The sequence below is a fragment of the Propithecus coquereli genome, unplaced genomic scaffold (assembly GCF_000956105.1).
Source record: "Propithecus coquereli isolate 6110/MARCELLA unplaced genomic scaffold, Pcoq_1.0 Scaffold14, whole genome shotgun sequence".
Taxonomy (NCBI): Eukaryota; Metazoa; Chordata; class Mammalia; order Primates; family Indriidae; genus Propithecus; species Propithecus coquereli.
The window spans coordinates 15,618,921-15,644,552 of NW_012138302.1; the positions used below are offsets into that span (position 1 = coordinate 15,618,921).

Below are 25,632 nucleotides of genomic sequence, written 5' to 3' on the forward strand. Positions count from 1 at the left end.
CAGCCATCATGTTAAAGACAACCAAGAGAATGCTGAAGGAAGAAAACAATTTTTAATGACTGGGAATTGCAATACTATCTTGTTTCTGCTAAAGATAAGATGATTTGCTTGCTTTTTGATACTGCAATACCAACATTAAAGAAATTCAACGCTTATCAGCATTGTAATACTCATAAGGACCACAAATATTTCAAATTAGAGGGAGAGGCGCAAACGCTTGTACTACAGAAATTAAAAGATGAAAAGCAAAAGCAAAGAATTCTTTCAAGCAACAACAAGACCTGGAAACAATGAAACTGAAACAACTTATAAAGTAGCTTATATACTCAGGAAAAGAGGGAAGCCATTCAATGATGTAGACGCTGTGAAGGAATGCACCGTCGAAGTCATAAGATTCTTAGACCCCAGTAACATTTCAAAGTACAAACAACTGCCTCTTTCAAGGCGAACTGTAACTGATCAGCAGCATGAATTAGCCTTCAACTTAACAGAACAACTTCATGCAATACTTCGAAAAGAAAATATATATTATTTGATCGCTTTGTATGAATCAACTGATACCACTGACTCCTCACAGGTTTTATACTTCATTTGGGTCATAACAGAAGATTTTCTTTGCTATGAAGAGTTACTCCCTTTGGGCACTCTTAGAAACAGAATACAGGGAACAGATCTCTTCAACAACTTTCAAGATAAATGTCATGAAGTTGGACTGAATTTCGTAAATTTAGTGAGTGTATGTACACACGGTACACCTTCCTTACAGGAAAACATGACAGATTTACTGCACAGACAAAAACAGTATTAACAGATCCAGATGCTTTCATTTCTTTTCATTGTATCTTATATAAGCAAAATCTCTCTGCTAAACCTACTATTTTAAGTGACACTTTGCAACAAGTTATAAGTATTGTTAACTATATTAATGCAAATGCAACACGGCATAGTCAAGTTTCGTAACATGCTAAAGTTGAACAATGAGGTATTCAGTGTGGATTTGCCCTATCATTCTAAAATGTGTTGGCTATCGCAGGGACAGGTGTTAGCCAAAATTTTATCTCTGCGAGAACAGATAGTTAAATTTTATGAAGAACGGAATCAACAATGTGAATTATTGAAAGATTTCTACAGGAATGTAGCATTTCTGTGTGATATCATGTCAAATCAAAATGACTTGAATATTTTTTTGCAAGGTAAAATTAAGTCTATATATGATACATGGCAAAAGATCCAAGTATTTAAAAAAAAGCTATCTTTTTCCAAAACACTTCTTCAAAAGGAAAATTTCAGATGAACATTTTCCCTAGTTAGCAAAAGTCACTGATGCATAGGATTATATATGCGAATCATGTGAAGAATACCCAGCTGTTATAGACCTATTAATTGGAGAATACAATGAAAGGTTCACTGACTTTCAGAATCATAACATCACAAACAAATTAGCATTTCAGCCTCACCTAGTTGATATCATCAAGGCACCTAAGAACTACAGATGGGATTGATTGAGCTCTCAGTAGATGACATTTTAAAGTCATTGTTTGACACTAAGAAAGATCCAACTGAAATACTGAAACATGCAATAGAATACCCACGCCTTCAGCAACATGCCCAAAAAATGTGTTCTTGGTTTTCAATCACTTATTGCTGTGAATCTACATTCGCCTACCTAACCCAAATCAAGATGCCCTTAAGGTCACAAACAACTGATACCCATCTAAAGGATCAACTGAAACTGCGGACCTCCTGTGCTATAACCAAATACTCCAGTGCTTTCCAACAAAAAGCAGACACAACAAAGTCATTAAAAGGTTAACTTTAAAATTAACAAATAGTTTTCATTTTCTGAAATTATTAAGTATATGGTAGTTAGATTGCTACAAAATAACGTACATTTTTAAAGTATATCTAATTGAAGTTTCTTAAATGCAGGCTTAATTTGATTACAGCTAAATTAATGCAGCCTTCCAACATGAAAAGGTTCCCCACCCCTGTATTAGGACAGTATTACTCAAGGTGCCAATCTTCAAGAATATCACAGACCAACACACTGCTTCCTTCATGGATAAAGACTTGCTACCAAAAATGTCTGCTGAACTAAACAGAAGTCTTTATCTCTGCATGGAACAGCTCAAGAAAGGTAGCTGGTTGGTAGGCCACACCTAGGTTGAGACAGCAGTAATGAGAACAAAAAAGTTGAGGAGGTATGTTCAGTCTATTAGAAACACAGACCTGGAAGTGGCGCACATCATTTCTGTTCACATTCCTTCGGTGAGCTTAGTCACACAGCCGCATCTAGCTATAAAGAAGGCTGATGAGACTGCCCTATCCCAGCTGCAGCTACTATAGAAGGGGGAAAATGGGTTTTGGTGGATTTGGTGGATAACTGATAGTATTAAAATATTTGCTACAGTGGATGGAAAACTTCCTGAAGAGGCAATGTCTGAAGGATAAAATTTTGCCAGGTGAAGGCAGAGAAGGGCATTCCCTTCTCACACTCCCATGTAAGAAGGCTAGGGGACAAGAAATAGCATGCCAACTGCAGACCCAAAAGTTTTGGTGAAGACGACATCACTGCCAGGTGCCTCTGCTCCATCATCAACTGAAGAGAAAAGGGGCTCAGTTTCCTATCAAACACTGTTGCTCCCATGCCTTTCCTCACAGTTTACATGGAAAAATCAGGGACCTCAGCCAGAGTATGCGACATTCCATCAGTGAATGACATAATCAGTTTATGAAACCAATCTCACCTGCACATTCTCCCACCATTATCTACCCTGTAAACAGTCTTAACACTCGAAAAAAACACCTAAGATGATTCCTAGTCAGAAACAAGTCAAGGATTCCTGCTCTACAAGATTAACAAAATACTTCCAGTTTTCTGCTGGAAATTATTGCTCTTCCCTAGTCTAAAATATAAAATAAAATAATGTAATTAAATTTACACTTCTGATTCCCCATCCCCAAATTAGCTTTAATTGTTTAGCTCTTGCATGATGACTAAGAAACATAAATGACCATAGTTGGCCAGATACACATTATTTTCTCTGAACAATATTGTTCAAATCCATGTTGTTTTTTCTGAAATTATCATTTTATGCTAAAAGTAACAGTAAGTTGACTCTAAAAGGGAGGAGCCAGCACTAGTAGAGAAATTAGCTTTGTGATATAACTTGACAGTAATTTTAAAATATCCTTTTCCTCTGGATTTAAAGCAAATTGTTCTGAAAAATTATACTCCTGATTTAACAAGACACAATGTTATAAATGAAGCAAGCAGCATATATACATCAGCATCATTTTCTATAGAGCTAGCTAGTTGTTTTCTCAAGATCGACCTCTAAGAGAAATAAAAGCATTATTTTTCTTACCTTTTCCCCCTTACACACGTGATAAGGAACAGACCTCTCTGTGCTTACTCATGATGCTTGCTGCACCACCAGCCAGTCTTGCTGATTCAGTATGCTCTGCTTGATCCTAAAGAAAAAACACATTGCTCATTACATTTACTAAAACAATAAGCCCTAATTTTCTTCATATAAATCTATCACAGCCAGACAAATAAAAGCAATGGGGCTTAACAATAAATTTCAATTATACCTTCAAATTCAAAGAGCTGGCCAGCATGCAAGGCAGCAAAAAGATACTTAAGGCCAAAAGTGAAATGTCTCAACAAAGAGTTCAGAACTTTTGCACCATTATTTTCAATGGATAATGCAAACTGAAACATCAACAGCAGGCACTTTCTACCCAGTGACTTTAATTATGTTAATTCATAAATATACCACTTACTTTATATTACAATAGGCCCTCCAAGAATCCAAAGCTAAGAAAACTGATGCTTCACAAGAATATCCTGTTAGTTTGAATTTTTTTCTATACATCCAAAATTCTCGAGTTTCATAAGCTTCCTGCTGAGATTTTTATTGCCAAACTGGTTTTTCTCCAAATGGAGTGTCTTTTGATTCTATTTCTCCTCCACTGCTTAGAAGCAATGGATCTATTAACCCAATATTAACCTTTATTATCAAGGGTATGCATCAAGAGAAATTGCCTAGCATTATTACAAATATCCCATTATCTTATATGAAAAATGATGTACTTACTAAAAAATAAGAGAGTAAGAAAAAGGCCTAAAATTCAAGTTTCCAGAGACCAGTTACTGGTAAATGATTTTTCTGTTCTGAGAATTTGAAAAATACGTGCATGCTATGATACACTCTACATAAGAACAGTTATTGATGCTAGCAAACGGATTTACATCTATCAAATAAAGGACTAAATCATATCCAAGTATGAAAGGACTGTATGGGGTCTAAGTACCAAGGTCAAAATGAAAATGAGAGAAAGTAAGGTTTCCTCTCTCTAATGCCTAGCTAATTGAACATCTTCTTAAACAAATTAACTCTATAGATTCAAAGTCGAATCATGTGTGTATATATGTGTGTGTGTGTGTGTGTGTGTGTGTGTGTATTTTTTTGTGTGTGAAGCAAGTCCAATAACATGATGGTTAATTTTATGTATCAACTTGACTGAGACATGGGGTACCCAGATTAAACACTATTTCTGAGTATGTCTGTGAGGGTGTTTCTAGATGAGGTTAGCATTGCATCGGTGGACTGAGAAAAGCAGATTGTCCTCCCCCCAATGTGAGGGGGCAAGATCTAATCCATTGAGGGCCTCAATAAAACAGAAGGAGGAAGAGGAAATTCTCTTTGTCTGACTGGTAGAGCTGGGACATGAGTTTTCTGCCCTTAGACTGAGATTTACACCATCAGCCCTCCAGTCTCCAAACTACACCACCAGCCTTCCTTAGTCGCCAGCTTATAATGACAGATTCTGAAACTTCTCAGCCTCCAGAAATGCGTGAGCAAATTCCTTATAATAAATAAATACACATGCACACACACACACAATTGGTTCTATTTCTTTGGAGAACCCTGACTAATAAAAATAATATTTTGGAATCTTCTCAAACATCACAGGTTTTTCTACTGGAATTATATTCCTTTGTCCTTCCAGTCTCAGCTAGCAAAGCCTCAACTTTGATTAAATCCAACCATCTACCTACTACATACATTCCCCTATGCAGCTGAAATACAGCTGAGGAAAATCAAACAAGACAGTGTCTGGTCTCAACTCTACATTTATGACTTCAAACTACAATTTCCTCAATCTACTTTGAACCCTGTACCTCATCTCCTTCTTCTAATACGCCTGGCATCCTTTAATTCAAATCATTCCTTTTTTAGTTCTTCCAGAAAATAAACTTCTAGACTCCTGCAGGATGAAAGGGAAAGTTACCTGACTACATAGGATAGAGCAGAGTATCTGTAAAACTAATCATTTCTTGTATCATCTTCCAACCGATCTCTGTTTTCAGTACCACACCCCACCTAAGCCTTTAGAGGTCCCTGGAGTCTCCACATAAGTTTAAGGCTCTGTGGGGTACCTACTTGTTGCTCAACATATCTCCCTCTGCAGGCAAGTAGCTGACTGCTTCTTCAGTTCAAAGACCTTCCCTCTTTCCATTTGTTGAAATCTCTCATCCATTGTTATCTCCTCTCCTGTTTCTTCTTACCGTTTTTATGGGGGTTTCAGGGAAGAAAGAAAAGTAGGGGGGTATCAATCCATCCTGTTTAAACATTAGTCTCCATTCTTACCTTTTAAAAGCGACATATAATAAAATATATTATTACATTCTTTGTTAAAAGTAGACTTCAAGTTGCTTAATGCCCTAATAAGTAAATTAAGAAATACTTCATGGTTCATATCCAGGTGCCCCCTGCTACAGTTTCAGGGCCGGGCGGGGTGGCTCACGCCTGTAATCCTAGCTCTCTGGGAGGCTGAGGCGGGCGGATCATTTGAGCTCAGCAGTTTGAAACCAGCCTGAGCAAGAGCGAGACCCCGTCTCTACTAAAAATAGAAAGAAATTAGCTGGACAACTAAAAATATATAGAAAAAATTAGCCGGGGATGGTGGCGCATGCCTGTAGTCCCAGCTACTCAGGAGGCTGAGGCAGGAGGATCACTTGAGCCCAGGAGTTTGAGGTTGCTGTGAGCTAGGATGACGCCACGGCACTCTAGCCGGGGCAACACAATGAGATCCGGTCTCAAAAAAAAAAAAGAATCAAAAATTTTATTTTCTAAATAAAGCTATAAAAAATGATAGGAATAAAGATGTTTAAAATATAAAATGCAAGCAATTCATAGGAATCTCTGACATGGACATGTTTGTAACAGAAGAGGTATTTACAAAAGTAACAATTTCTAAAATCTTGGCCATCGATTTAAAAAAAGAAAAGAAAATTATGAGTATAAACTAGAAAATATTCTCAGTCAAAAATTTTTCCTATCTTGGCTCTGATTAATGCTATTTCCCACAAAACAATTCAATATCTGACAAGTAACTAAACCTCTTTTTTTTAATTAATTTTTTTTTAGAGATGGAGGTCTCACTATGTTGCCCAGGCTGGACTCGAATTCCTGGGCTCACACAACCCTCTTGCCTCAGCCTCCCGAGTGGCCAGTGCTACAGGTGAGCACAACCATGCCCTGCTCAGTAACCAAACTTCTTAACACCTCTACCAGGAAGTCTGTCAGACTCAATATATACAAAACAGCACTCAATCTTTTCAAGTCCTCTTTCTCAGTTAGGGAACTGTTCTTTGTCTGAACAGGGCTCTCAGGTAAGTATGGCAGATCGTATTTCAAAAAATGGCTGCTGTAGTATCTCCCATCCCACATGATCTTCTTAATGTGACAGTGACACTCCTACAGTTGAATGGTGAAATCTATGTCTCCTTCCTCTAAACCTGGGCAGACCTTCATGACCACCTCATCTGAACTAAAGGGAAACTACGTAACTTCTAAGGCCTGGTCATAAAAAATATCCGCTTGGTCTTTTTGGGACACTCACTCTTGGAACCCAGTTACTGTGCCAGAGAAACCACATGGAGAGGCCACAAGCAGGTGATCTGGCCCATGAGCCTCTACACATGTGAATGAGCAAGCCTCAAGATGACTTTGGCCCTAGCCACTGTCTGACTACAACTTCATGAAGACCCTAAGAGGCAACTACCTAGCTGAGCCCAGTCAATCCCCCAGAACCACAGAGATAATAATTGTTATTTTAAGCTACTACATTTTGTTGTAACTCATTACACAGCAATAGACAAATGGAATAGCAGGTTAGTAATTTGATATTCTTCAAACCAATCTTAAATAAACATTTTAAAGAAAAGAGTAACAACCATAAGAGAAAAGGTAAAAAAGAAGATCCACTGATGGTAGTCTCTCCTCTACTGAGCTATTTAGCTCTGACTCCACATTTGTATATACCACTCAGTAAAACAAGCTTTGGGCCTCTCAAGAGTACAGCTTAGGAAACAACTAATGTTATTCAAGCAAAAAGCGAGGTGAGAGAGGGTGGTCTTACCTCCATCTAGAATAGCTTATCAAAGTTTTCCTCCAAACCATATACATTACTAACAGGCAAGGATTTCTGGTGAATGTATTTTTTAATCTCATTAATTTTCCAGTTCATTTTAGTACTCCTTACAGATTGGCACCCAAGGAACTTACCTAGCTAGCCAGCTCCATGATGATATGCGTCATCATCCACCTATCTCATCAACCCAAAAACTTAAGTGCCATTCTGTATACTATCCTCTCCTTCTCCCCCCACCCCACATTCACTCTAACATCAAATTTTGTCGATTTTGCCATTTATTTTTACAAATCCATCCATTTCTTTCAAGTCTCCCACTGCCATGTCCAACACTACCTCCATCTTTCTGTGCCCAGACTTTTGCAAGCATCCTAACTAGCCTCCCAACTCCCCATTTTGCACCTATCTAGCCTATTCTCCACACAAATACAAAAACCAAATCTGAATATATCATTTCCATACTTAATACCACTCAATGGCATCCTACTGCCCTTAGGATTAAGTCCATGCCTCCATTACACAGCTGACAATGCTCTGTTTGATTTGGTTTCTGCTTACTTCTATAGTATGACATCTTACTCTCTATTCTCAAATTCTTACTCTATGCACTAGTCATCTTGTTCAACATGAACTCTCAATTCTCAATCTCGCCTATCTCCATTTCCCAAAATAGGCCTTCATACCGATACATGCTACAACATGGATGCCCTAAAAACATTGTGCTAAATGAAAAAAGCCAGTCACAAATGACCACATATTGTGTGGGTCTATTAATATGAAATGTCCACAATAGGCAAATCCACAGAGACAGAAAGTAGATTAGTGTTGCCTGGGGCTGGGGAGAGGAAGAAATAGGGAGTGACAGCTAATGGGTAGGGGTTTCTTTCTGGAGTGATGAAAATGTTCTGGAATTAGACAGTGGTGATAGTTACACTGCTCTGAATATACTGAAAACCACTGAATGGATACTTTAAAAGTGAACTTTATGATATTTGAATTATGTCTAAAGAAAACAGTTTTCAGAAAACAAGCCTTCATAGACGTTATTATTTAGGCCTTGAATAGTCTCCAACACTTTACCCCTGCCACTGTTACTTGCATTTTACTTATATCTTCCTTATCCTACCCTAGACTTCTTCCATGGAGCCCTTCTGATATAGGTCTGAGATAGATGCCCCTCTCTTATATACCTTTTACCCCATCATAGCATTTTTCAACTGATTCATTAGCTGTTTTTTTTTTTTGAGACAGAGTCTCACTCTTTTGCCCGGGCTAGAGTGAGTGCCGTGGCATCAGCCTAGCTCACAGCAACCTCACACTGCTGGGCTCAAGCAATCCTTCTGCCTCAGCCTCCCGAGTAGCTGGGACTACAGGCATGCGCCACCATGCTTGGCTAATTTTTTTATATATATTTTTAGTTGTCCGATTAATTTCTTTCTATTTTTAGTAGAGACAGGGTCTCGCTCTTGCTCAGGCTGGTTTCGAACTCCTGAGCTCAAACAATCCGCCCGCCTTGGCCTCCCAGAGTGCTAGGATTACAGGCGTGAGCCACCGCGCCCAGCCTGCAGGATATTTTTAATGATGAAGAAGAATGTGTTTATGTAAAGTGCCTAGCACAGACCTGATATATAAGTGCTCAATAAATAGTAGCTATTATTATTCATCACCGAAAAGCAATTTGTGTGAAAGAATTAGAACAGAAAGGCAAATAGTGCAATTTGTACCATGAAACCAACAAGTGGACTGGTTTGTTTCTACAGTTAATAATCCATCAGGGTCATTGGTCTTAAGTGATCAATTCAAGTCTGAACAATGAAATAGAAAAATAGGAACAAAAAAGTAATCTGACTGTTCAACTTTCTGAAGAGGCTAAGTAAATTTGATCCTAAAAAGAGACCCTTTGAATATGAACACCCTTACAGTGGCTGAAAAAAGAAATGAGATAATCTCTAAGAAGAGTTTTATTCCTGCAGATCAAGACCAAAGTACATTAAGAGAGTAGGATCTCGGAAGTTGACATTGTTGCTACTCCACATTCACAAAGGGCTTCAATTTCCAGGGTATCCATCTGGCATCTTTCACAAACATTGAATCCTCAGTCAAGAGCTATAAAGAACAAGGTGATTGTTTTCAATTAGGACACACTAAACAAAGAACCTAGCAGTTCAACAAATATTGGAAAATGTGATAACAGATGTATCCAATATATATAGGCAGTGAAATCCCCAGAACAGCAACTGATTTAAGATCAGGACTAAAACAAGGAGCATGTTTAATTCTCATGTCTAGAATAGTAAGACTCAAAGCCATGTAAACAAATTTGTACATTTATGACACAGGGCCAGAAACTATTGACATATATAACATCTCTGTGATGGTTAACTTTACATGTCAACTTGACTGGGCTAAGGAATGCCTAAATATCTGATTGAACATTATTTCTGGGTATGCCTGTGGGAGTGTTTCCAGAAGAGATTAGCATGTGAATTGGATTGAGTAAACCAGATTGCTCTCCCCATGATACATATATATATTTAAACATCATTCTGTATATGTATGTATGTGTGTATGTAATAAGATTTATTTAAGGCTCATGTATTGGTTCATGCAATTATGGAGGAAGAATTGTCCGTTGACCTGCTCTCTGCAAGCTAGCGAGCCCTATCTCCTACTGGTTCTGATTCTCTGAAGAATCTAAAGTAGTATATAGATTGTCCATGAGTGAACCATTAATCAACACCATATTAGCCCAAGTCCACACCTCCAATTTCTACATAGCATATATCTATTGGATTATCTTTGCCAACAGAATGCTAGAATTGTCTATCCCCATCCCATATATACATACATATTTTTTATTGCAAGATAAAATGCCATGTTCAGGGGAAACCTACCCACCTAACCAGTCTATTAGCCTGGTGTGAACTCCTGATCTAAGATGAATTACAGACCCTTCTAGGCTATGCCTGGGAGACATAGCTACAATCACTACCTTTGAATTCTGTGATATATCCTAGTGTCCTTATAAAACTCCCCTTTTTCCCCTAACTTAGCTCCAGTGGTTGCCTTAAAAATAGTATGATACGAATTGAGGCAAACAACATTAAAATCACAGTTTCAACTTTAATAGCACACCTAAAATTTCAAAGATCAGATATTACACTAACTCAGATATTCTATGATCAACAAGTAGATAATAAATAAGAAATAAATTCATGGAGAGAGGGGTTAGTCTTATGTTTCAGATTATTCTGGGTAGCAGACTGACAGATATAATTTGTATACCACAAATTGTGTACACCAAAAGTAATAACAAGAGTATATGTAGACTTCTAGTTTCTGGATTGGCATGTAAGAAGCTGGGAAGTCCTGTTCTGCCTTAACAACAAAGCAATAAGCTAAATAAACTGAAAAATCAACAACACATCTTATATCTATAAAAGAAGTACGGTGATGGGGCAAACCACTGTCCCAAATTTGGAAAGACAGGTGAACACAAAAAAAGTCACAAATTAGCCAGGCGTGGTGGTGGTGGCTCACGCCTGTAATCCTAGCACTTCGGGAGGCCGAGGCAGGAGGATCACTTGAGCCCAGGAGATTGAGACTAGCCTGGGCAATACTGAGACCCTGTCTCTACAAAAAATTAAAAAATTAGGCAATCAAGGTGGTGCACGCCTGTAGTCCCAGCTACTTGGGAGGCTGAGGCAGGAGGATTGCTTGAGCCCAGGAGTTGAAGGCTGCAGTGAGCTACGATGACGCCACTTCACTCCAGCCCAGGCAACGGAGTGAGACTCTCTCAAAAAAAAGTCACAAATTACCTGAGCAGAAAACCTCTGTGGGAACCAGTGCTGAGGTAGGAAAGCTTGAAATATAATTGATACATTGCTGGAGGCTTAGTGTAGACAACTCTGAGAGTTAAAAATCTCTAGGGAGATCTGATCTTGGGGGAACCCCACACTTTTGTGAGTGTTACCTCCATCCAGGAGCCCAACCTAGTTCTCACAGTGAGTATTCGAGAAACTCCCTCCACCCATTCTTCTGGCAGACAGAGGGGAAAAGGAACCATTTTGAAATATGCCATAGCATTCTGTTCCTAACAAAGTCTGCCCTCAGGAGAAACTAACCAGAGCCTAATTTGCTGGGGTTGTATCAGAGCCTGACTGACCTGGGGGAAGGGAAATACCTAACTCTAGCCCATTGTAGTCATCCTGTCCCCCCTAAATGGGGGAAAAAACTGAGAAGCATTTGTGAAGTTCTCAGTCCAGAGGCACAGGATTGCTAAAAGACTGAGACTTAATCACAGAACTATAGAATGCTTCCTTCCAAACCATATCACATCATTAAAGGCCTATTTACAACAGTACATCACATCCAGCTATCAAGATTACAAGGCATAATAAAATACACACACACACACACAAAACAGCTTGAAGAGACAGAGCAAGCATAACAACCAGACTCAGATATGGCAGGGATGTTGGAATTATCAGACCAGGAATTTAAACCAAATATGATTAATATGCTAAGGGCTATAATGTGAAAAGTAGACACCATGCAAAAACAGATGGGCAATTAAAGTAGAGAGAAATTCTAAGAACCAAAAAGAAATGCTAGAGATCAAAACCACTGTAACAGAAATGAAGAATGCCTTTGATGGACTTATTAAGAGACTGGATATGGTTGAGGAAAGAATCTTTAAGCTTGAGGATATCTCAATAGAAACCTCTAAACCTGAAAGTCAAAGAGGAAAAAAATAGACTGAAAAAAATAGAACAGAATATCCAAAAACTGTGAGACAACTACAAAAGGTGTGGCATATGTGTAATGGGAATACCAGAAGAAAGAGAGAGGAAAAAAGTATTTGTAATAACGACTGAGAATTTCCCCCAAATTAATGTCAGATACCAATCCACAAATCCAGGAAGCTCAGAGAGCACAAAGCATGATAAATGCCAAAAAAAAAACACAAAAAACAAAAAAAAACTACACCAAGGCATATCATATTCAAACAATAGAAAATCAAAGATAAAAAAAATCCTGAAAGGAACCAGAGGGGGGGAAAAACACCTTACCTACAGAGGAGCAAAGGTAAGAATTATACCCAACTTCTCAGAAACCATGCATGAAAGGAGAGGAGTGAAATATTTAAAGTGTCAAAAGGAAAAAAAAACAACCTAGAAATCTGTACCCTTACAAAATCACCCTTCAAAAGTGAAGGAGACTATATCAATAATCACTTCAAACATCAATGCACTAAATGCACCATTCAAAAGACAGACTGTCAGAAGGATGAAATATGAATAAGACACAACTATATGCTGTCTATAAGAAACCTGCTTTAAACATAAGGACACACATAGATTAAAAGTGAATGAAGAAACATATACCATCCTAACACCAATCAAAAGAAAGCAAAAGTAGCTGTATCAATTCCAGACAGAGTTCAGATCAAGGGAAGTGATCAGGAATAAAGAGGGGCATTACGTAATGATCAAGGGGTCAATTCTCAAGAAGACATAACAATCCTTAACACCATTCAGGTAAGAGATTAAATCTCAATTCCTCAAGGAAGCCCTCCTTTGACCCCTCAGATTAAGTTTCCTACATAGCTCTTATAACTCTATGATTATTTTTGTAATATTATAGAATATCAGCTGTGGGAGAGTGAGTTCCATGACTGTCTATTTCACCAAAGTACAGCCAGCACTTAGCACAGCCCCTGGCAGGCAACTAATAAATATTTGTTCAGTGAACAGATGCTAAAATTGTGTAAATTCACAAATTAATAAATACCACAACATTTAATTTCTCCCATTAAATGCTATAAAATTATTAACCATTCCAGGCTTCAATGATGTTTATGATGATCTCCAATTTATGATGATCTCCAATTTACCAATCTTAATAATGTATTGATCTTTATACTCTTGATTTCTCTATCATTTCCATCAAGACTCCTTAAAAGAACCACTGTAAAATTTGCATTTCAACATATAATACACTCAAAATTATGTGGTAGAGTACTCATTGGCTGAGAGCTTTTCAACATGGTACGGTAAAGTTTACTGGCAAGTAGTGTACAAACCTGCCAAGTTATAGCTCAATGACTGAGAATGTATGAGAGCACCCAGAATGTGGATAAATTTAAGATTATACTGAAATAGATTGTCCATACATCTTTTAATGTCATTGTGTTTATCAAAAACTTCTATAAAGTAGTAAATACACTAACACTTTGAGTTTATTTTGAGGGTGAGACAAGAAATAGTAACGATAAGATTTACTGACCACTTACTATATACCAGACACTCTTCCAAGTGCCTTATATGTGTTAAACTCTTAATACTCTTCACAACCCTAAATAGTGAGTATAGAATTAAGCCCTCCAGGATACAAACTCCAAGAGGGGCCAGGTGTAGTAGCTCATGCCTGTAATTCTAGCACTTTGAGAGGCCAAGGAGGGAGGATCACTTGAGGCCAAGACCTGCCTGGGTAAGATAGGAAGACTCAGTCTCTACAGGAAAAAAAAAAAAATCAGCTGGGTGTGGTGGCTTAGTGCCTGCAGTCCCAGCTACTCTAGAGGCAGGAGTTGGTTCATTTAAGCCCAGGCTTTTGAGGTTGCAGTGAGCTATGATCACACCACTGCACTCTAGCCTGGTAAATAGATTGAGACTCTGTCTCAAAATAAAAAAAGAGCACAGAGATTTTGTCTTAATGTTCCTTGTTACATTGCTGGCACCCAGAACAATGTCTGGCATATAGTAAGTACTCAAATATTTGTTGGATGAATAATGAAGAAATGGAAGCAAAAAGAATTTAAGTAACTTGCACAAGGTTACACAGTGGCAGAGCCAGGATTTGAATCCAGGCAATCTGGTTTCATGTTCCAGACTCTTAACTACTAGGCGTGTATATAACTGAAAATAACATTCCTTCCTTTACCTCTCTTATTCACCCTTTAGAAGTATTTGCAGTACAGAAATGCTTCCATAAGCTAGTAAGTTATGCTCACTATTTTGCCAAGTAGAGAAAGCAAAAGAGAAAAAGAAAAAAAAAGGAACTATAGTTTAATAACAGAAACATTACAATTTATTAATATTCCCACTACAGATGGTAGTACATATTGCAACAAAGGGAGAGAGAAATATATTAACAGGTTACTACAATGGATTTTTTAAATATTTACATATCTATTGTTACAATATATTCATACAAGGTATTTAACGTAGTATTATAATAAATCAGCACTACACAGAGCAGTGTTAAATGAGCCATTCATATATATCTACATTTGCTACAGTCTTTTTAAATAGCTGAATAGCATTCCATTAAATGGATGTACAGTACTATAATTTAGCTCTCAACCCTATCAATAAACATTTAGACTGTTTCCATGTTTTTATATTTATAAACAATATGATGAATAACCTTGTAGATGTATCTTTACACTATAAGGTACAATATATCCCTAAAAGCAGAGTTTGAGATAAAGGTAGTATACATTTTAAATTTTAATAAAGACTGCCAAATTTTCCACCAAACATGCTGTTTGTTTTTATTTCCTCTAATGGTATACAAGAATTTTTTTCTTCATATTCTTGTCATTACAGAGTAAAACCAATCTTTTACCAGTCTCACAGGTAGCAAATGGAAACTGATTTTCTAATTTGTATATTTAATTATGAGTAAAAGCTGAACATCTATTTATATCTTTCATGTTTGCTGACCTTTCTGCAAATTGCCTACAAATATTCTTTTTATATATATATATATCATGTTTAGAATCTTTCTTCCAGTTTCACGTTTGGGGTATTTCCTATATGAAAGTCTTATGCTTTATGTACTCAAATTCATCAATCTTTTCCTTTTTGGCTTCTGTATTTCATATCATGCTTAGAAGAGCCTTCTTCATACCAATATTATAAAAATATTCACCTATGTTTTCTGTGCTATATTTTCATGGTTACTTTTGTTTATTTCTCTCTTTCAATATCTAAAACTCTATTTTGTTTGGTAGGAAAGGCCCTATAACTTGCTTTTCTCACTCAATAACATATCCTAGATATCTTTCCAGATCAACTACCTCATTTATTTTAACTGTATAGAATTTTATAACATAGCCATATCATGATTTTATTCATTTATTAGTTATACGAGGTCTGTCCAGAAAGTATCCAGTCATTGTTACTATACCAAGAACAAGTTTCGATGTAACCTGGTAGCCAAGGCGAGTGGACTGGAATGCTTATGGGTTAACAATGATGACTTCATGTGTACCATGTGGCCATCACATTCAAAATGACGGAGCAAGTAGAGCAACAAATTTGCATCAAATTTTATGTTAAGCTTGAACATTCCTCCGCGGAAACTATTTAGTTGATTCAGAAGGCTTTTGGGGATGATGCAATGAGTGCAGCACAATTAAAAGTGTGGTACAAACGCTTCAAAGACGGTTGAGAATTTGTTGAAAATGATCCAAGTTATGGAAGGCCTGAAACAAGCAAAACACCTTAAAATGTTAAACATGTACTGGTCACATTAAGAGATGCTGGGAGAATTGTGTGAGGTCCCAAGGTGCCTACTTTGAAGGGGACTGAGGCGTCACTGTCCTATGTACAATGTTTCTTGCATCTTCTTCAATAAATGTTTCTATTTTTTATAGTACATGGCTGGATACTTTCTGGACAGACCTCCTATATAGCTAACATATTTATTAGTTACATATAGCTAATACATTTATTAGTTATATATAGCACTAATGAGCATTTGCATTTTCCCTTATTTTTTCATGATTACCAAGAATGCTGCCATTAATACCACTGTACATGCCTCCTTGGACACATGTGTGCACATTTTTTTTTTAAAGATAAACATTAAGAAGTAGAATTACTATGTCATTAGTCTGTGTCCTTTTTTGATACTGACAAATTACCATCCAAAATGGTGTACCTAATATGTTCTCATTTTAAAAATTAATTACCTGTATCATTCATTCAAGATTTATTTATTTAAGAGACAGGGTCTTATTTTTTTATTACCTATTTACTTATAGGACCCTAATCTCTCACCATATACAAAAATTAATTCAACATAGATAAAAGACTTAAATGTAAGGCATGAAACCATAAAAATTCCAGAAGAAAACATAGGAAGAACTCTTCTACACATTGGCCTAGGCAAAGAATTTATGACTAAGACCCCAAAGGCAAATATATCGATAATAAAAATAAATAAATCAGACTTAATTAAATTAAAAAGCTTCTGCACAGCAAAGGAAATAATCAACAGAGTTAATAGACAACCTACAGAATGGGAGAAAATATTCACAAACTATATATCAGATAAAGGGCTAATATCTGGAATCTACAAAGAACTCAAACGAATCAAGGAAAAACAAACCTCATTAATAAGTAGGCAATCACAGAATGGGAAAAAATATTTGCTCTCTACACATCCAATAAAGGGCTGATAACCAGAATCTATCTAGAACTCAAAAAAATCAGCAAGAAAAAATCAAACAACCCCATCAACAAATGGGCAAAGGAAATGAACTGAAACTTTTCAAAAGAAGACAGAATAATGGCCAGCAAACATATAAAAAAATGCTCAACATCTCTAATCATTAGAGAAATGCAAATCAAAACCACAGTGAGATATCACCTAACTCCAGTGAGATTGGCCTCTATCAAAAAATCCCAAAACAAATGCTGGCAAGGATGTGGAGAGACAGGAACACTCTTACAATGCTGGTGGGACTGCAAATTAGTGCAGCCTCTGTGGAAAAGAATTTGGAGATACCTCAGAGAGCTAAAAATAGAAATACCACTCGATCCAGCAACAGCACTATTAGGCATCTACCCAACAGAGCACAAAACATTCTACGATAAAGACATCTGCACCTGAATGTTTATGGCAGCACAATTCACTACTGCAAGGATGTGGAAACAAACCAAGTGCCCATCAATCCATGAGTGGGTTATTAAAATTTGGTATATGTTTACAATGGAATATTACTCAATCACAAGAAACGACAGTGATCTAGCACCTCTTATACTTTCCTGGATTAAACTTAAGCCCATTATCCAAAGTGAGGCACCACAAGAGCAGAAGAACGGGATCCACTTGTACTAGCCATCAAATTGGTACTAACTGATCAACACTAGGTTGATCACATGGCAGAAATACTCTCTAGGGATTAGGGGGATGGGGGCAAATCTACAACTAAAGGACACGGGGAGCACTAAAGGGAGGGAAGGGCATGCCTTTAACCCGCACTTGGGGCCCTATTAGGGCATTTGTTTTGAGGCGCCTTTTAGGGGTGGAAGTCATGATGTTGAATGGATCTAGGGAACCTGGTTTGAATTCGGAGCTCGTTTGCAGTTCCCAGAGAATGGGGGTTGGGGTTTGGCGGGGGGACTAGGCCACCATTAGGGGAGGGTTTCCCAGGGAATAGGGGGATTAGGCCACCCATTTGGGGAGGGTTTTGAACCTTCCAGCCATTTAGGGTGTCATTTATCCCCTTTGGATTCCCATTTGTGAACCTTCCAGCCCCGTGGTAGGGCATTTGAGGCACCGTCTTAGGTGCCATGTGAGGTGGCGTTTGTCTCCTTTGGATTCCCATTTGTTTGATAGGCCCTGGAATTTTTGTTTTGAGGATCCCCTGTATTGTCTGTTATTTGTGAGTTTTATTGCAACATAAGGAAGCTCCAACTCAAAGTCCCTTGGGAAAAAACTTCAGCTAAATGGTTAACTTACAGTAAAGAGAATGGCCAATGTATGTGCTGGAGTGTAAGAAGTGGCTGTTAAATGAAAATTAGTAAAGAGAATGTTTTTATTGTAATCCAATGTATGTGCTAGAGTGTGAGGAGAAGTGGCTGTTAAGTGAAAATTCCCATTTGATTGATAGGCCATGGCATTTTTGACTGTTTGTGTTGGGAATTCCCTACATTGCTTGTGTTTGTGAGTTTTTGTACCACTTGTCTGGTGAGTTTTTGTATCGTGGTAGCGCTTGTATGGAGTGTGAGGAAAAGTGGTGGTTGATGGTCTGTGGTTTATTCTGAGCTGTTGGTTCTTTTAAGAGCTCAAATAGTCAACCTGCCACAATAGAGTTAAAATGTTGAGTCTCAAGCTCTCTGCCTGAGTTAAACTCATTGTTTATGGTATATAAAATTATATGTGTATAATTTTTGATAAATGAGGTCCTCCCACCCCTGCCAGAATGCCTGCAACCGGCCAGGGCAAGGCACGGGGCAGGGACACAGCCCAAGGGTGGACCCCGCAGGAGGGAGGACCAGTACATGTGGCCAATCCACCAGCAGTCTGCAGCAAACGGGAAGGAATGCCTGCCATCTTGGCACCATGGGAGGGGCCAGGGAGGGGACCACCTGAACTAACACTTCAGTCCTACGCCCAGTAAATTATGACTCAGAGTTCAGAATGGTTTCTCCCAGCAGCAAACTCAATTTGGGATAGAGGGAACCCCCTAGCCATAGCAGGGCAATTTACGGCAATATCAGACAGGGGGCCTTGAATGTGCAAGAACAGCCAGCAGGGTTCTTTGAGACAGTCAAAAGGAAAGGGTGAAAAAGCTGCCTCAGACTGAATTTTTGTAAAGAAGGGCCTTGAAAGGAATATTTCCCAAAATTGCAAAGGACTCTGGGTGGCAAGAAGCCTCCAGGAGAGCAAATAGTTTTTTTTAAGTCCGGGACTCAGATGGCAAAGGAGGGGTCCCGGAGCCCCCTGCCTCCAAATATTCCCACAGGAACCCTGGGCAAAATTAACAGTGGGGAATCAATTGGCACTAACTACGTGAACAGAACTGGTCCAGTGCACCCCTTCCCCCAGCCGCCACCCCAATCACAGTACCAGTCACGTCTGGTGCTCTGCAAGCTAGGTAAGGGGTGGCAGGAGAGGGGCCAGGTGGCAGTGAGGCAGCTGTAGACAAGTAACGGCTGAGAAATTCATTGCAGCGGGCCCAGGGGGAGGACCTGGGCAAGCAGCAGGAGTACCAGGGGTTGTTTCAGAAGCAACAGACGCTCACCTCCAGGGGTGAGGGGGCCACCAAGCTCCTACTGTATGAATACCAGGGCCTGATAAAGTATACAGGAGACTGCCATCGTGCTTTGAAGTTCAGGCCTCAGCAAGCCTGCACATTGTTACAGCATTGGCAAGAAGAAAGCTACCAAAAGCGAGTAAGAATATTAATTATGCCACCAAAATAATGGCCCTAATACAGGCCATGGCTGAGCCAAAACAGATGGCCAGCATGACAAAAATAAATCAGGCCACTGGCAGAGCTGCTAAGGAGGCCACTGGAGGTGATCTGTTCCTCAGGGCCTTGATATCCCAGCTAGATTTAGATCCCTTTTAAAACTAAAGACTGGGGCCGGGCGTGGTGGCTCACACCTGCAATCCTAGCTCTCTGGGAGGCCGAGGCGGGCTGATTGTTTGAGCTCAGGAGTTCGAAACCAACCTGAGCAAGAGCGAGACCTCGACCTCTACTAAAAATAGAAAGAAATTAATTGGACAACTAAAAATACATAGAAAAAATTAGCCGGGCATGGTGGTGCATGCCTGTAGTCCCAGCTACTCGGGAGGCTGAGGCAGGAGGATCGCTTGAGCCAGGAGTTTGAGGTTGCTGTGAGCTAGGCTGACGCCATGGGACTCTAGCCCAGGCAACACAGTGAGACTCTGTCTCAAAAAAAAAAAAAAAAACAAAAACTAAAGACTGGGGCTCTGACATTTGGAATGGCACAGCTAAACAGAGAGAGAATTCTCAAAGACTCGTCTCCTACCCAAAACTTTGGTTCAGCCTCTTATGAGGCACCTGCATGAATATATACATTGGGAGCGTGATGCCTTGATGGAGTTGGTGGGACCTCATTTGAGAGGTCCCGTTTGCAAATAACTATTTATGTACTTGGGGCAGTCCAAGGACACAAAGGCAACCCATTACATAGGGAGCCCAACATGTGGAGGTCCCCTTTTGATGACTGACAGTTGCACTCAGATGCTTAGGCTTATATCGGTAGATACCTTTTTAAGCTGGGTAGAGATTTATACTACCCCAATGGAGAGAACATCTGAGGTTCTAAGATGGGCTCCTACCAGAAGCTGCTGGCCTGAGACAGGGCCTTTGCTGAGTTTCTGCACACGTAATGCCAGCAAAGAGCAAGAACAGGCCTCTGAAAACAACAGGATGATGGGTATCAGTAGTCCAGGGACAGAGGCCAAGCAGATAGAAAATGGCATGCTGGTAATGGACACCATGGACAGACAGCTACAGAGATATCTCAGCAGCTCCACCTCCTACAGCATGGATGTCAGCAGGCACCCCAGTGTCAACAACACCCAGGCACATACTCTGTAGAGCCCTGAGCATTTCACAAGAGCGGTAATGGATCCTCCTTGTAGCAGAGGTAACCTAACACGTAAGCAAAGCCTACATCTAGATAGGGTGTTGCTACTTGCCCTCCTCTGGATCAGGCTTAAGTTAAGCCCCTAAGAAACAGTTTATGAGAGACCCTTCCTAGGACCCAGAGGTAAGTATGGTAATATAACCATGAGTAAAATAAATAGAATAAAGAAATATGTCAAATGAGTGGGTCTGGTGCTAAAAAAAAAAAAAAGAAAAAAAGAAAATGTGACATATATATGTATGCCACAGAGTATTACTCAGCTATAAAAAGGAATGAAATCAAAAAAGTTGAGATAGAGGCCAGGCGCGGTGGCTCACATCTGTAATCCTAGCACTCTGGGAGGCCAAGGCAGGCGGATTGTTTGAGCTCAGGAGTTCGAGATCAGCCTGAGCAAGAGCGAGACCCCGTCTCTACCAAAAAATGGAAAGAAATTAATTGGACAGCTAAAAATATATGTAGAAAAAATTAGCCGGGCATGGTGGCGCATGCCTGTGGTCCCAGCTACTCGGGAGGCTGAGGCAGTAGGATTGCTTGAGTCCAGGAGTCTGAGGTTGCTGTGAGCTAGGCTGACGCCACAGCACTCACTCTAGCCAGGGCAACAAAGTGAGACTCTGTCTCAAAAAAAAAAAAAAAAGAAAAAGAAAAAAGAAAAAAAAAGTTGAAAAAAAAAAAAAAAAAAAAAAAAAAAAAAAAAAAAGGCATGAAATCATGTCTTTTGCAGCAACTGGGACGGAACCGGAGACCATTATCCTATGTGAAGTGTCCCAGAAATGGAAAAACAAATACCACATGTACTTTCTAACAACTGGGAGCTGCACGATGGGCACACATGGGCACAAAGAGATGTAAAGGGCATTGGAAACTAAGAAGCGGGGAGGGTGGAAGGGGGTGAGGGTTAAAAATCTACCTATCAGGTACAATGAACACTATTCTGTTGATGGGCAAACCAAAAGCCCCAACTTAAGCATTATACAAGGTATCCATGTAACAAAAACATTTGTACCCCCTTAATATTTTTAAATTTTTTTTAAAAGGGGAAAAATTGATTATCTGTATCCATTCCCTCAAGAATTATTTGAGAAACAGAGTCTGTTTATTTTATTAATTAATTAATTAATTAGAGATAAGGTTTCACTCTGTCGCCCAGGCTGGAGTGCAGTGGTGCTATTATAGCTCACCTCACTGCAGCCTCAACCTCTTGGTCTCAAGTGATCCTTCTGCCTCAGCCTCCTGTGTAGCTGAAATTACAGGCATGTGCCACTGTGCCTGGCTTTCAATTGTTAGTTCGTCATTTTAAGAGTAGCTGGGATTACAGGCACATGCCACTGCTCCCAGCCTCAACAAATATTTAAATGCTTTCTTTATGCTAGGCACCATTCTAAAGTATACAGCATAATGATAACCAACCCTGACAAGGGTACCACTTTGGTGATTAAGAGTATAGGCTCCAAGCAGGTTGCAGTAGTACACACCCGTAATCCCAGCTACTTGGAAGGCTTAAGCAGGAGTATCACTTGAGTCCAGGAGTTCCATGCCAGCCTGGGCAACAACAACAAAAAGAGTGCTGGCTCTAGTGTCTGACTGAGTTCAAATGTGGGTTCAACATTGCCTAGATGTCTGACTTTAGGCAAGTGACCCTACAATTGTGCCTCGAGCTTCTTTTTTTTTTGAGACAGAGTCTCACTCTTTTGCCCGGGCTAGAGTGCCGTGGCGTCAGCCTAGCTCACAGCAACCTCAAACTCCTGGCTCAAGCAATCCTTCTGTCTCAGCCTTCCGAGTAGCTGGGACCACAGGCATGCGCCACCATGCCCGGCTAATTTTTTCTACATATATTTTTAGCTGTCCAATTAATTTCTTTCCATTTTTTGGTAGAGACGGGGTCTCGCTCTTGCTCAGGCTGGTCTCGAACTCTTGAGCTCAGAATGATCCGCCCGCCTCGGCCTCCCAGAGTGCTAGGATTACAGGCGTGAGCCACCGCGCCCAGCCATGCCTCGAGCTTCTTATCAACAGAACAATAATAATAATAATAATGCCTAACATATGGAAAGTACTCAATAATGTTTTCTTATTATTACTTAAATTTGCTATTATTAACTTTTCTTTTTGCCAATAAGAGGTAAAAACAGTATTTCATTATGGAGCCATTTCCCTAATAACTAGTCAGACTGAACATATATTTTTACCTTTTTAGATTTTTATATTTCCTATTTTGTGATCTGTTCAAATCCTTGGTCCATTTTTTTCTGTTGGGATATTTGAAATTTTCTTAATGATTTGTCAGAGTCTTTACATATTCTGGGCATTGATTTTTTGACTGTTAAATATGATGTGAATATTTTCTAATATGATACCTAAGCTCTGACCCATAGGCTGTTGGGTTTTATTTGTGGCCAAATCACAAGGATAGTAGTATTGACCACTGTTTTGCTAAGAAAATTTCAAGTCCTGCTCTCTACTTCTAAAAGTTTGTAATTGCTTAGGTTTAGGGGAAGGAGGTAGGAAACATCCTCTAAGCAAGAGAAAGTATAAGCCAAAGGCTTAGAAGCAATTTCTAACTCATCTACTCTTGTCTCCTCAATATCTGGCACAGGGTGTGGCACGTAATAGACTCTGGATGAACAAGTATGTCTGAATAAATGTGAAACCTCCTTACTAGGTTACAAGATCCTTACAGGCAAGGATGGTGTGCTATTTACCTTAGGATCACTTCCACAATGCCTAACAATATGTTTACAAAGAAGCAGCACTCAAATGTTTTTACTAAATAGATTGCTAACTTGGAACATGTATGAAAGTAGCTGAAGTGATCAATGTAAAACAAGCAATTCCTTCCTCATATAAAGATTACACTCTGATGTGCAGCTGCAGGTAGCTCCGTGCAGAGTCTGGTGTTGTTTGGGTCTCATCATCTCAAATTCACTATTTTAAGTCTTTGTTCTGGAAACAAAAATGTCCCTGGCAATTACTGTGCCCTGAATCCATCTGGATGCTACTGAGATCATGTCCATGCAGTATTTCTCATGTTTTAGTCTCCTCCAAAGCATTTATTCTTACTACACTATTTAAGAATAAGTCCATTTCAGGCCAGGCATGGTGGCTCATGCCTATAACCCCAGCACTTTGGGAGGCCAAGGCAGGAGGATCACTTGAGGCCAGGAGTTCAAGACCAACTGGGCAACATAGCAGGACCCTGTATCTCTACAAGAAAAAAATTAGCCCATTGTGGTGGTGTGCAACAGTAGTCCTAGCTACTCAGGAGGCTGAGCCAAGAGGGTTACTTGAGCCCAGTAGTTCAAGGCTGCAGGGAGCTATGATTACAAGACTACACTCCAGTCTGGGCAACAGAGCAAGACCCCAACTCAAAAAAACAAAGAAAACAAAACAAAAAGAGTAAGTCCATTTTAGCACAGTAAACACAGCTGTTTGGGTCTCCTGAATTTTTTCTCTTCCTACATACTCTGCCTAGTTGAGCTCTCCATTGCTAAGTGCTACCAGACTAGTTACTTTCCAGGATATTACTTTTTGTGAGATTGAATTATGAATTTTAAAAGTTCCCACAAACTAGGCTTATAGTTTCATGGCATAATGGAAAAACTGCAGAATCCTTGGAGCCAGATTGACCTGGGTTCGTGTACTGGCTCAACCATTTACCAACTATTAATATACGACCATAATATCCCTAAGTCTCAGTTTGTTTTCAAGTGAGGATAATATCAATAATATCTAACTCCCCTGGGTCACAGGACTACAGCAAGGATTATAAAATTAGATGATAATGCAGAAATATTTTACAAGATATTCTACAAATATATATCAATACTATAAGAAATATGGCTCAAAAACAGTATCAATGAAAGGACTCCACCAGACAATTTACTTCACGAGGGCAAGGATCATGTCTGACTGGATCATGGCTGCATTTCTAAAGCCTGGCTTATTGTTTAGTTGAAGGAAAGACTGCAAGAATGACAGAAAATGAAAAGGGTACTAACCAGTGACCTTAGCCAAATTAATAACTCTCTGAGTTTCAATTTCCTCATTTGTAAAGTAAGAATAGTTGGAAACTTCAATACTACACTTTCAAAAAATGGATAGAATTAGGAGAAGATTAGCAAAAAAACCCCACAAAATGTGAAGAACACTAGTAGTCCTAGCTACTCTGTAGGCTGGGGTGGGAGGATTGCTTGAGCCCAGGAGTTTGAGGTTGCAGTGAGTTATGACTGCACCACTGCACTCCAAACTGGGTGACAGAGCGAGACCCTATCTTTAAAAAAAAAAAAAAAAAAAAAAAAAAAAAAAAAAAGGCATGAAATCATGTCTTTTGCAGCAACTGGGACGGAACCGGAGACCATTATCCTATGTGAAGTGTCCCAGAAATGGAAAAACAAATACCACATGTACTTTCTAACAACTGGGAGCTGCACGATGGGCACACATGGGCACAAAGAGATGTAAAGGGCATTGGAAACTAAGAAGCGGGGAGGGTGGAAGGGGGTGAGGGTTAAAAATCTACCTATCAGGTACAATGAACACTATTCTGTTGATGGGCAAACCAAAAGCCCCAACTTAAGCATTATACAAGGTATCCATGTAACAAAAACATTTGTACCCCCTTAATATTTTTAAATTTTTTTTAAAAGGGGAAAAATTGATTATCTGTATCCATTCCCTCAAGAATTATTTGAGAAACAGAGTCTGTTTATTTTATTAATTAATTAATTAATTAGAGATAAGGTTTCACTCTGTCGCCCAGGCTGGAGTGCAGTGG

The 25,632-nt window shown here is 39.2% G+C and overlaps 1 protein-coding gene across 1 annotated transcript in view; it reads right to left on the reverse strand.

Annotated features, from left to right (window-relative positions):
* ZFYVE9 (zinc finger, FYVE domain containing 9) overlaps positions 1-25,632 on the reverse strand; it is a 141,907-nt gene that overhangs the window by 93,893 nt on the left and 22,382 nt on the right. The window contains exon 2 of the mRNA XM_012639473.1: positions 3,369-3,474. The gene's annotated coding sequence lies outside the window, so the exon portion shown is untranslated. The remainder of the gene's footprint in view (positions 1-3,368; positions 3,475-25,632) is intronic.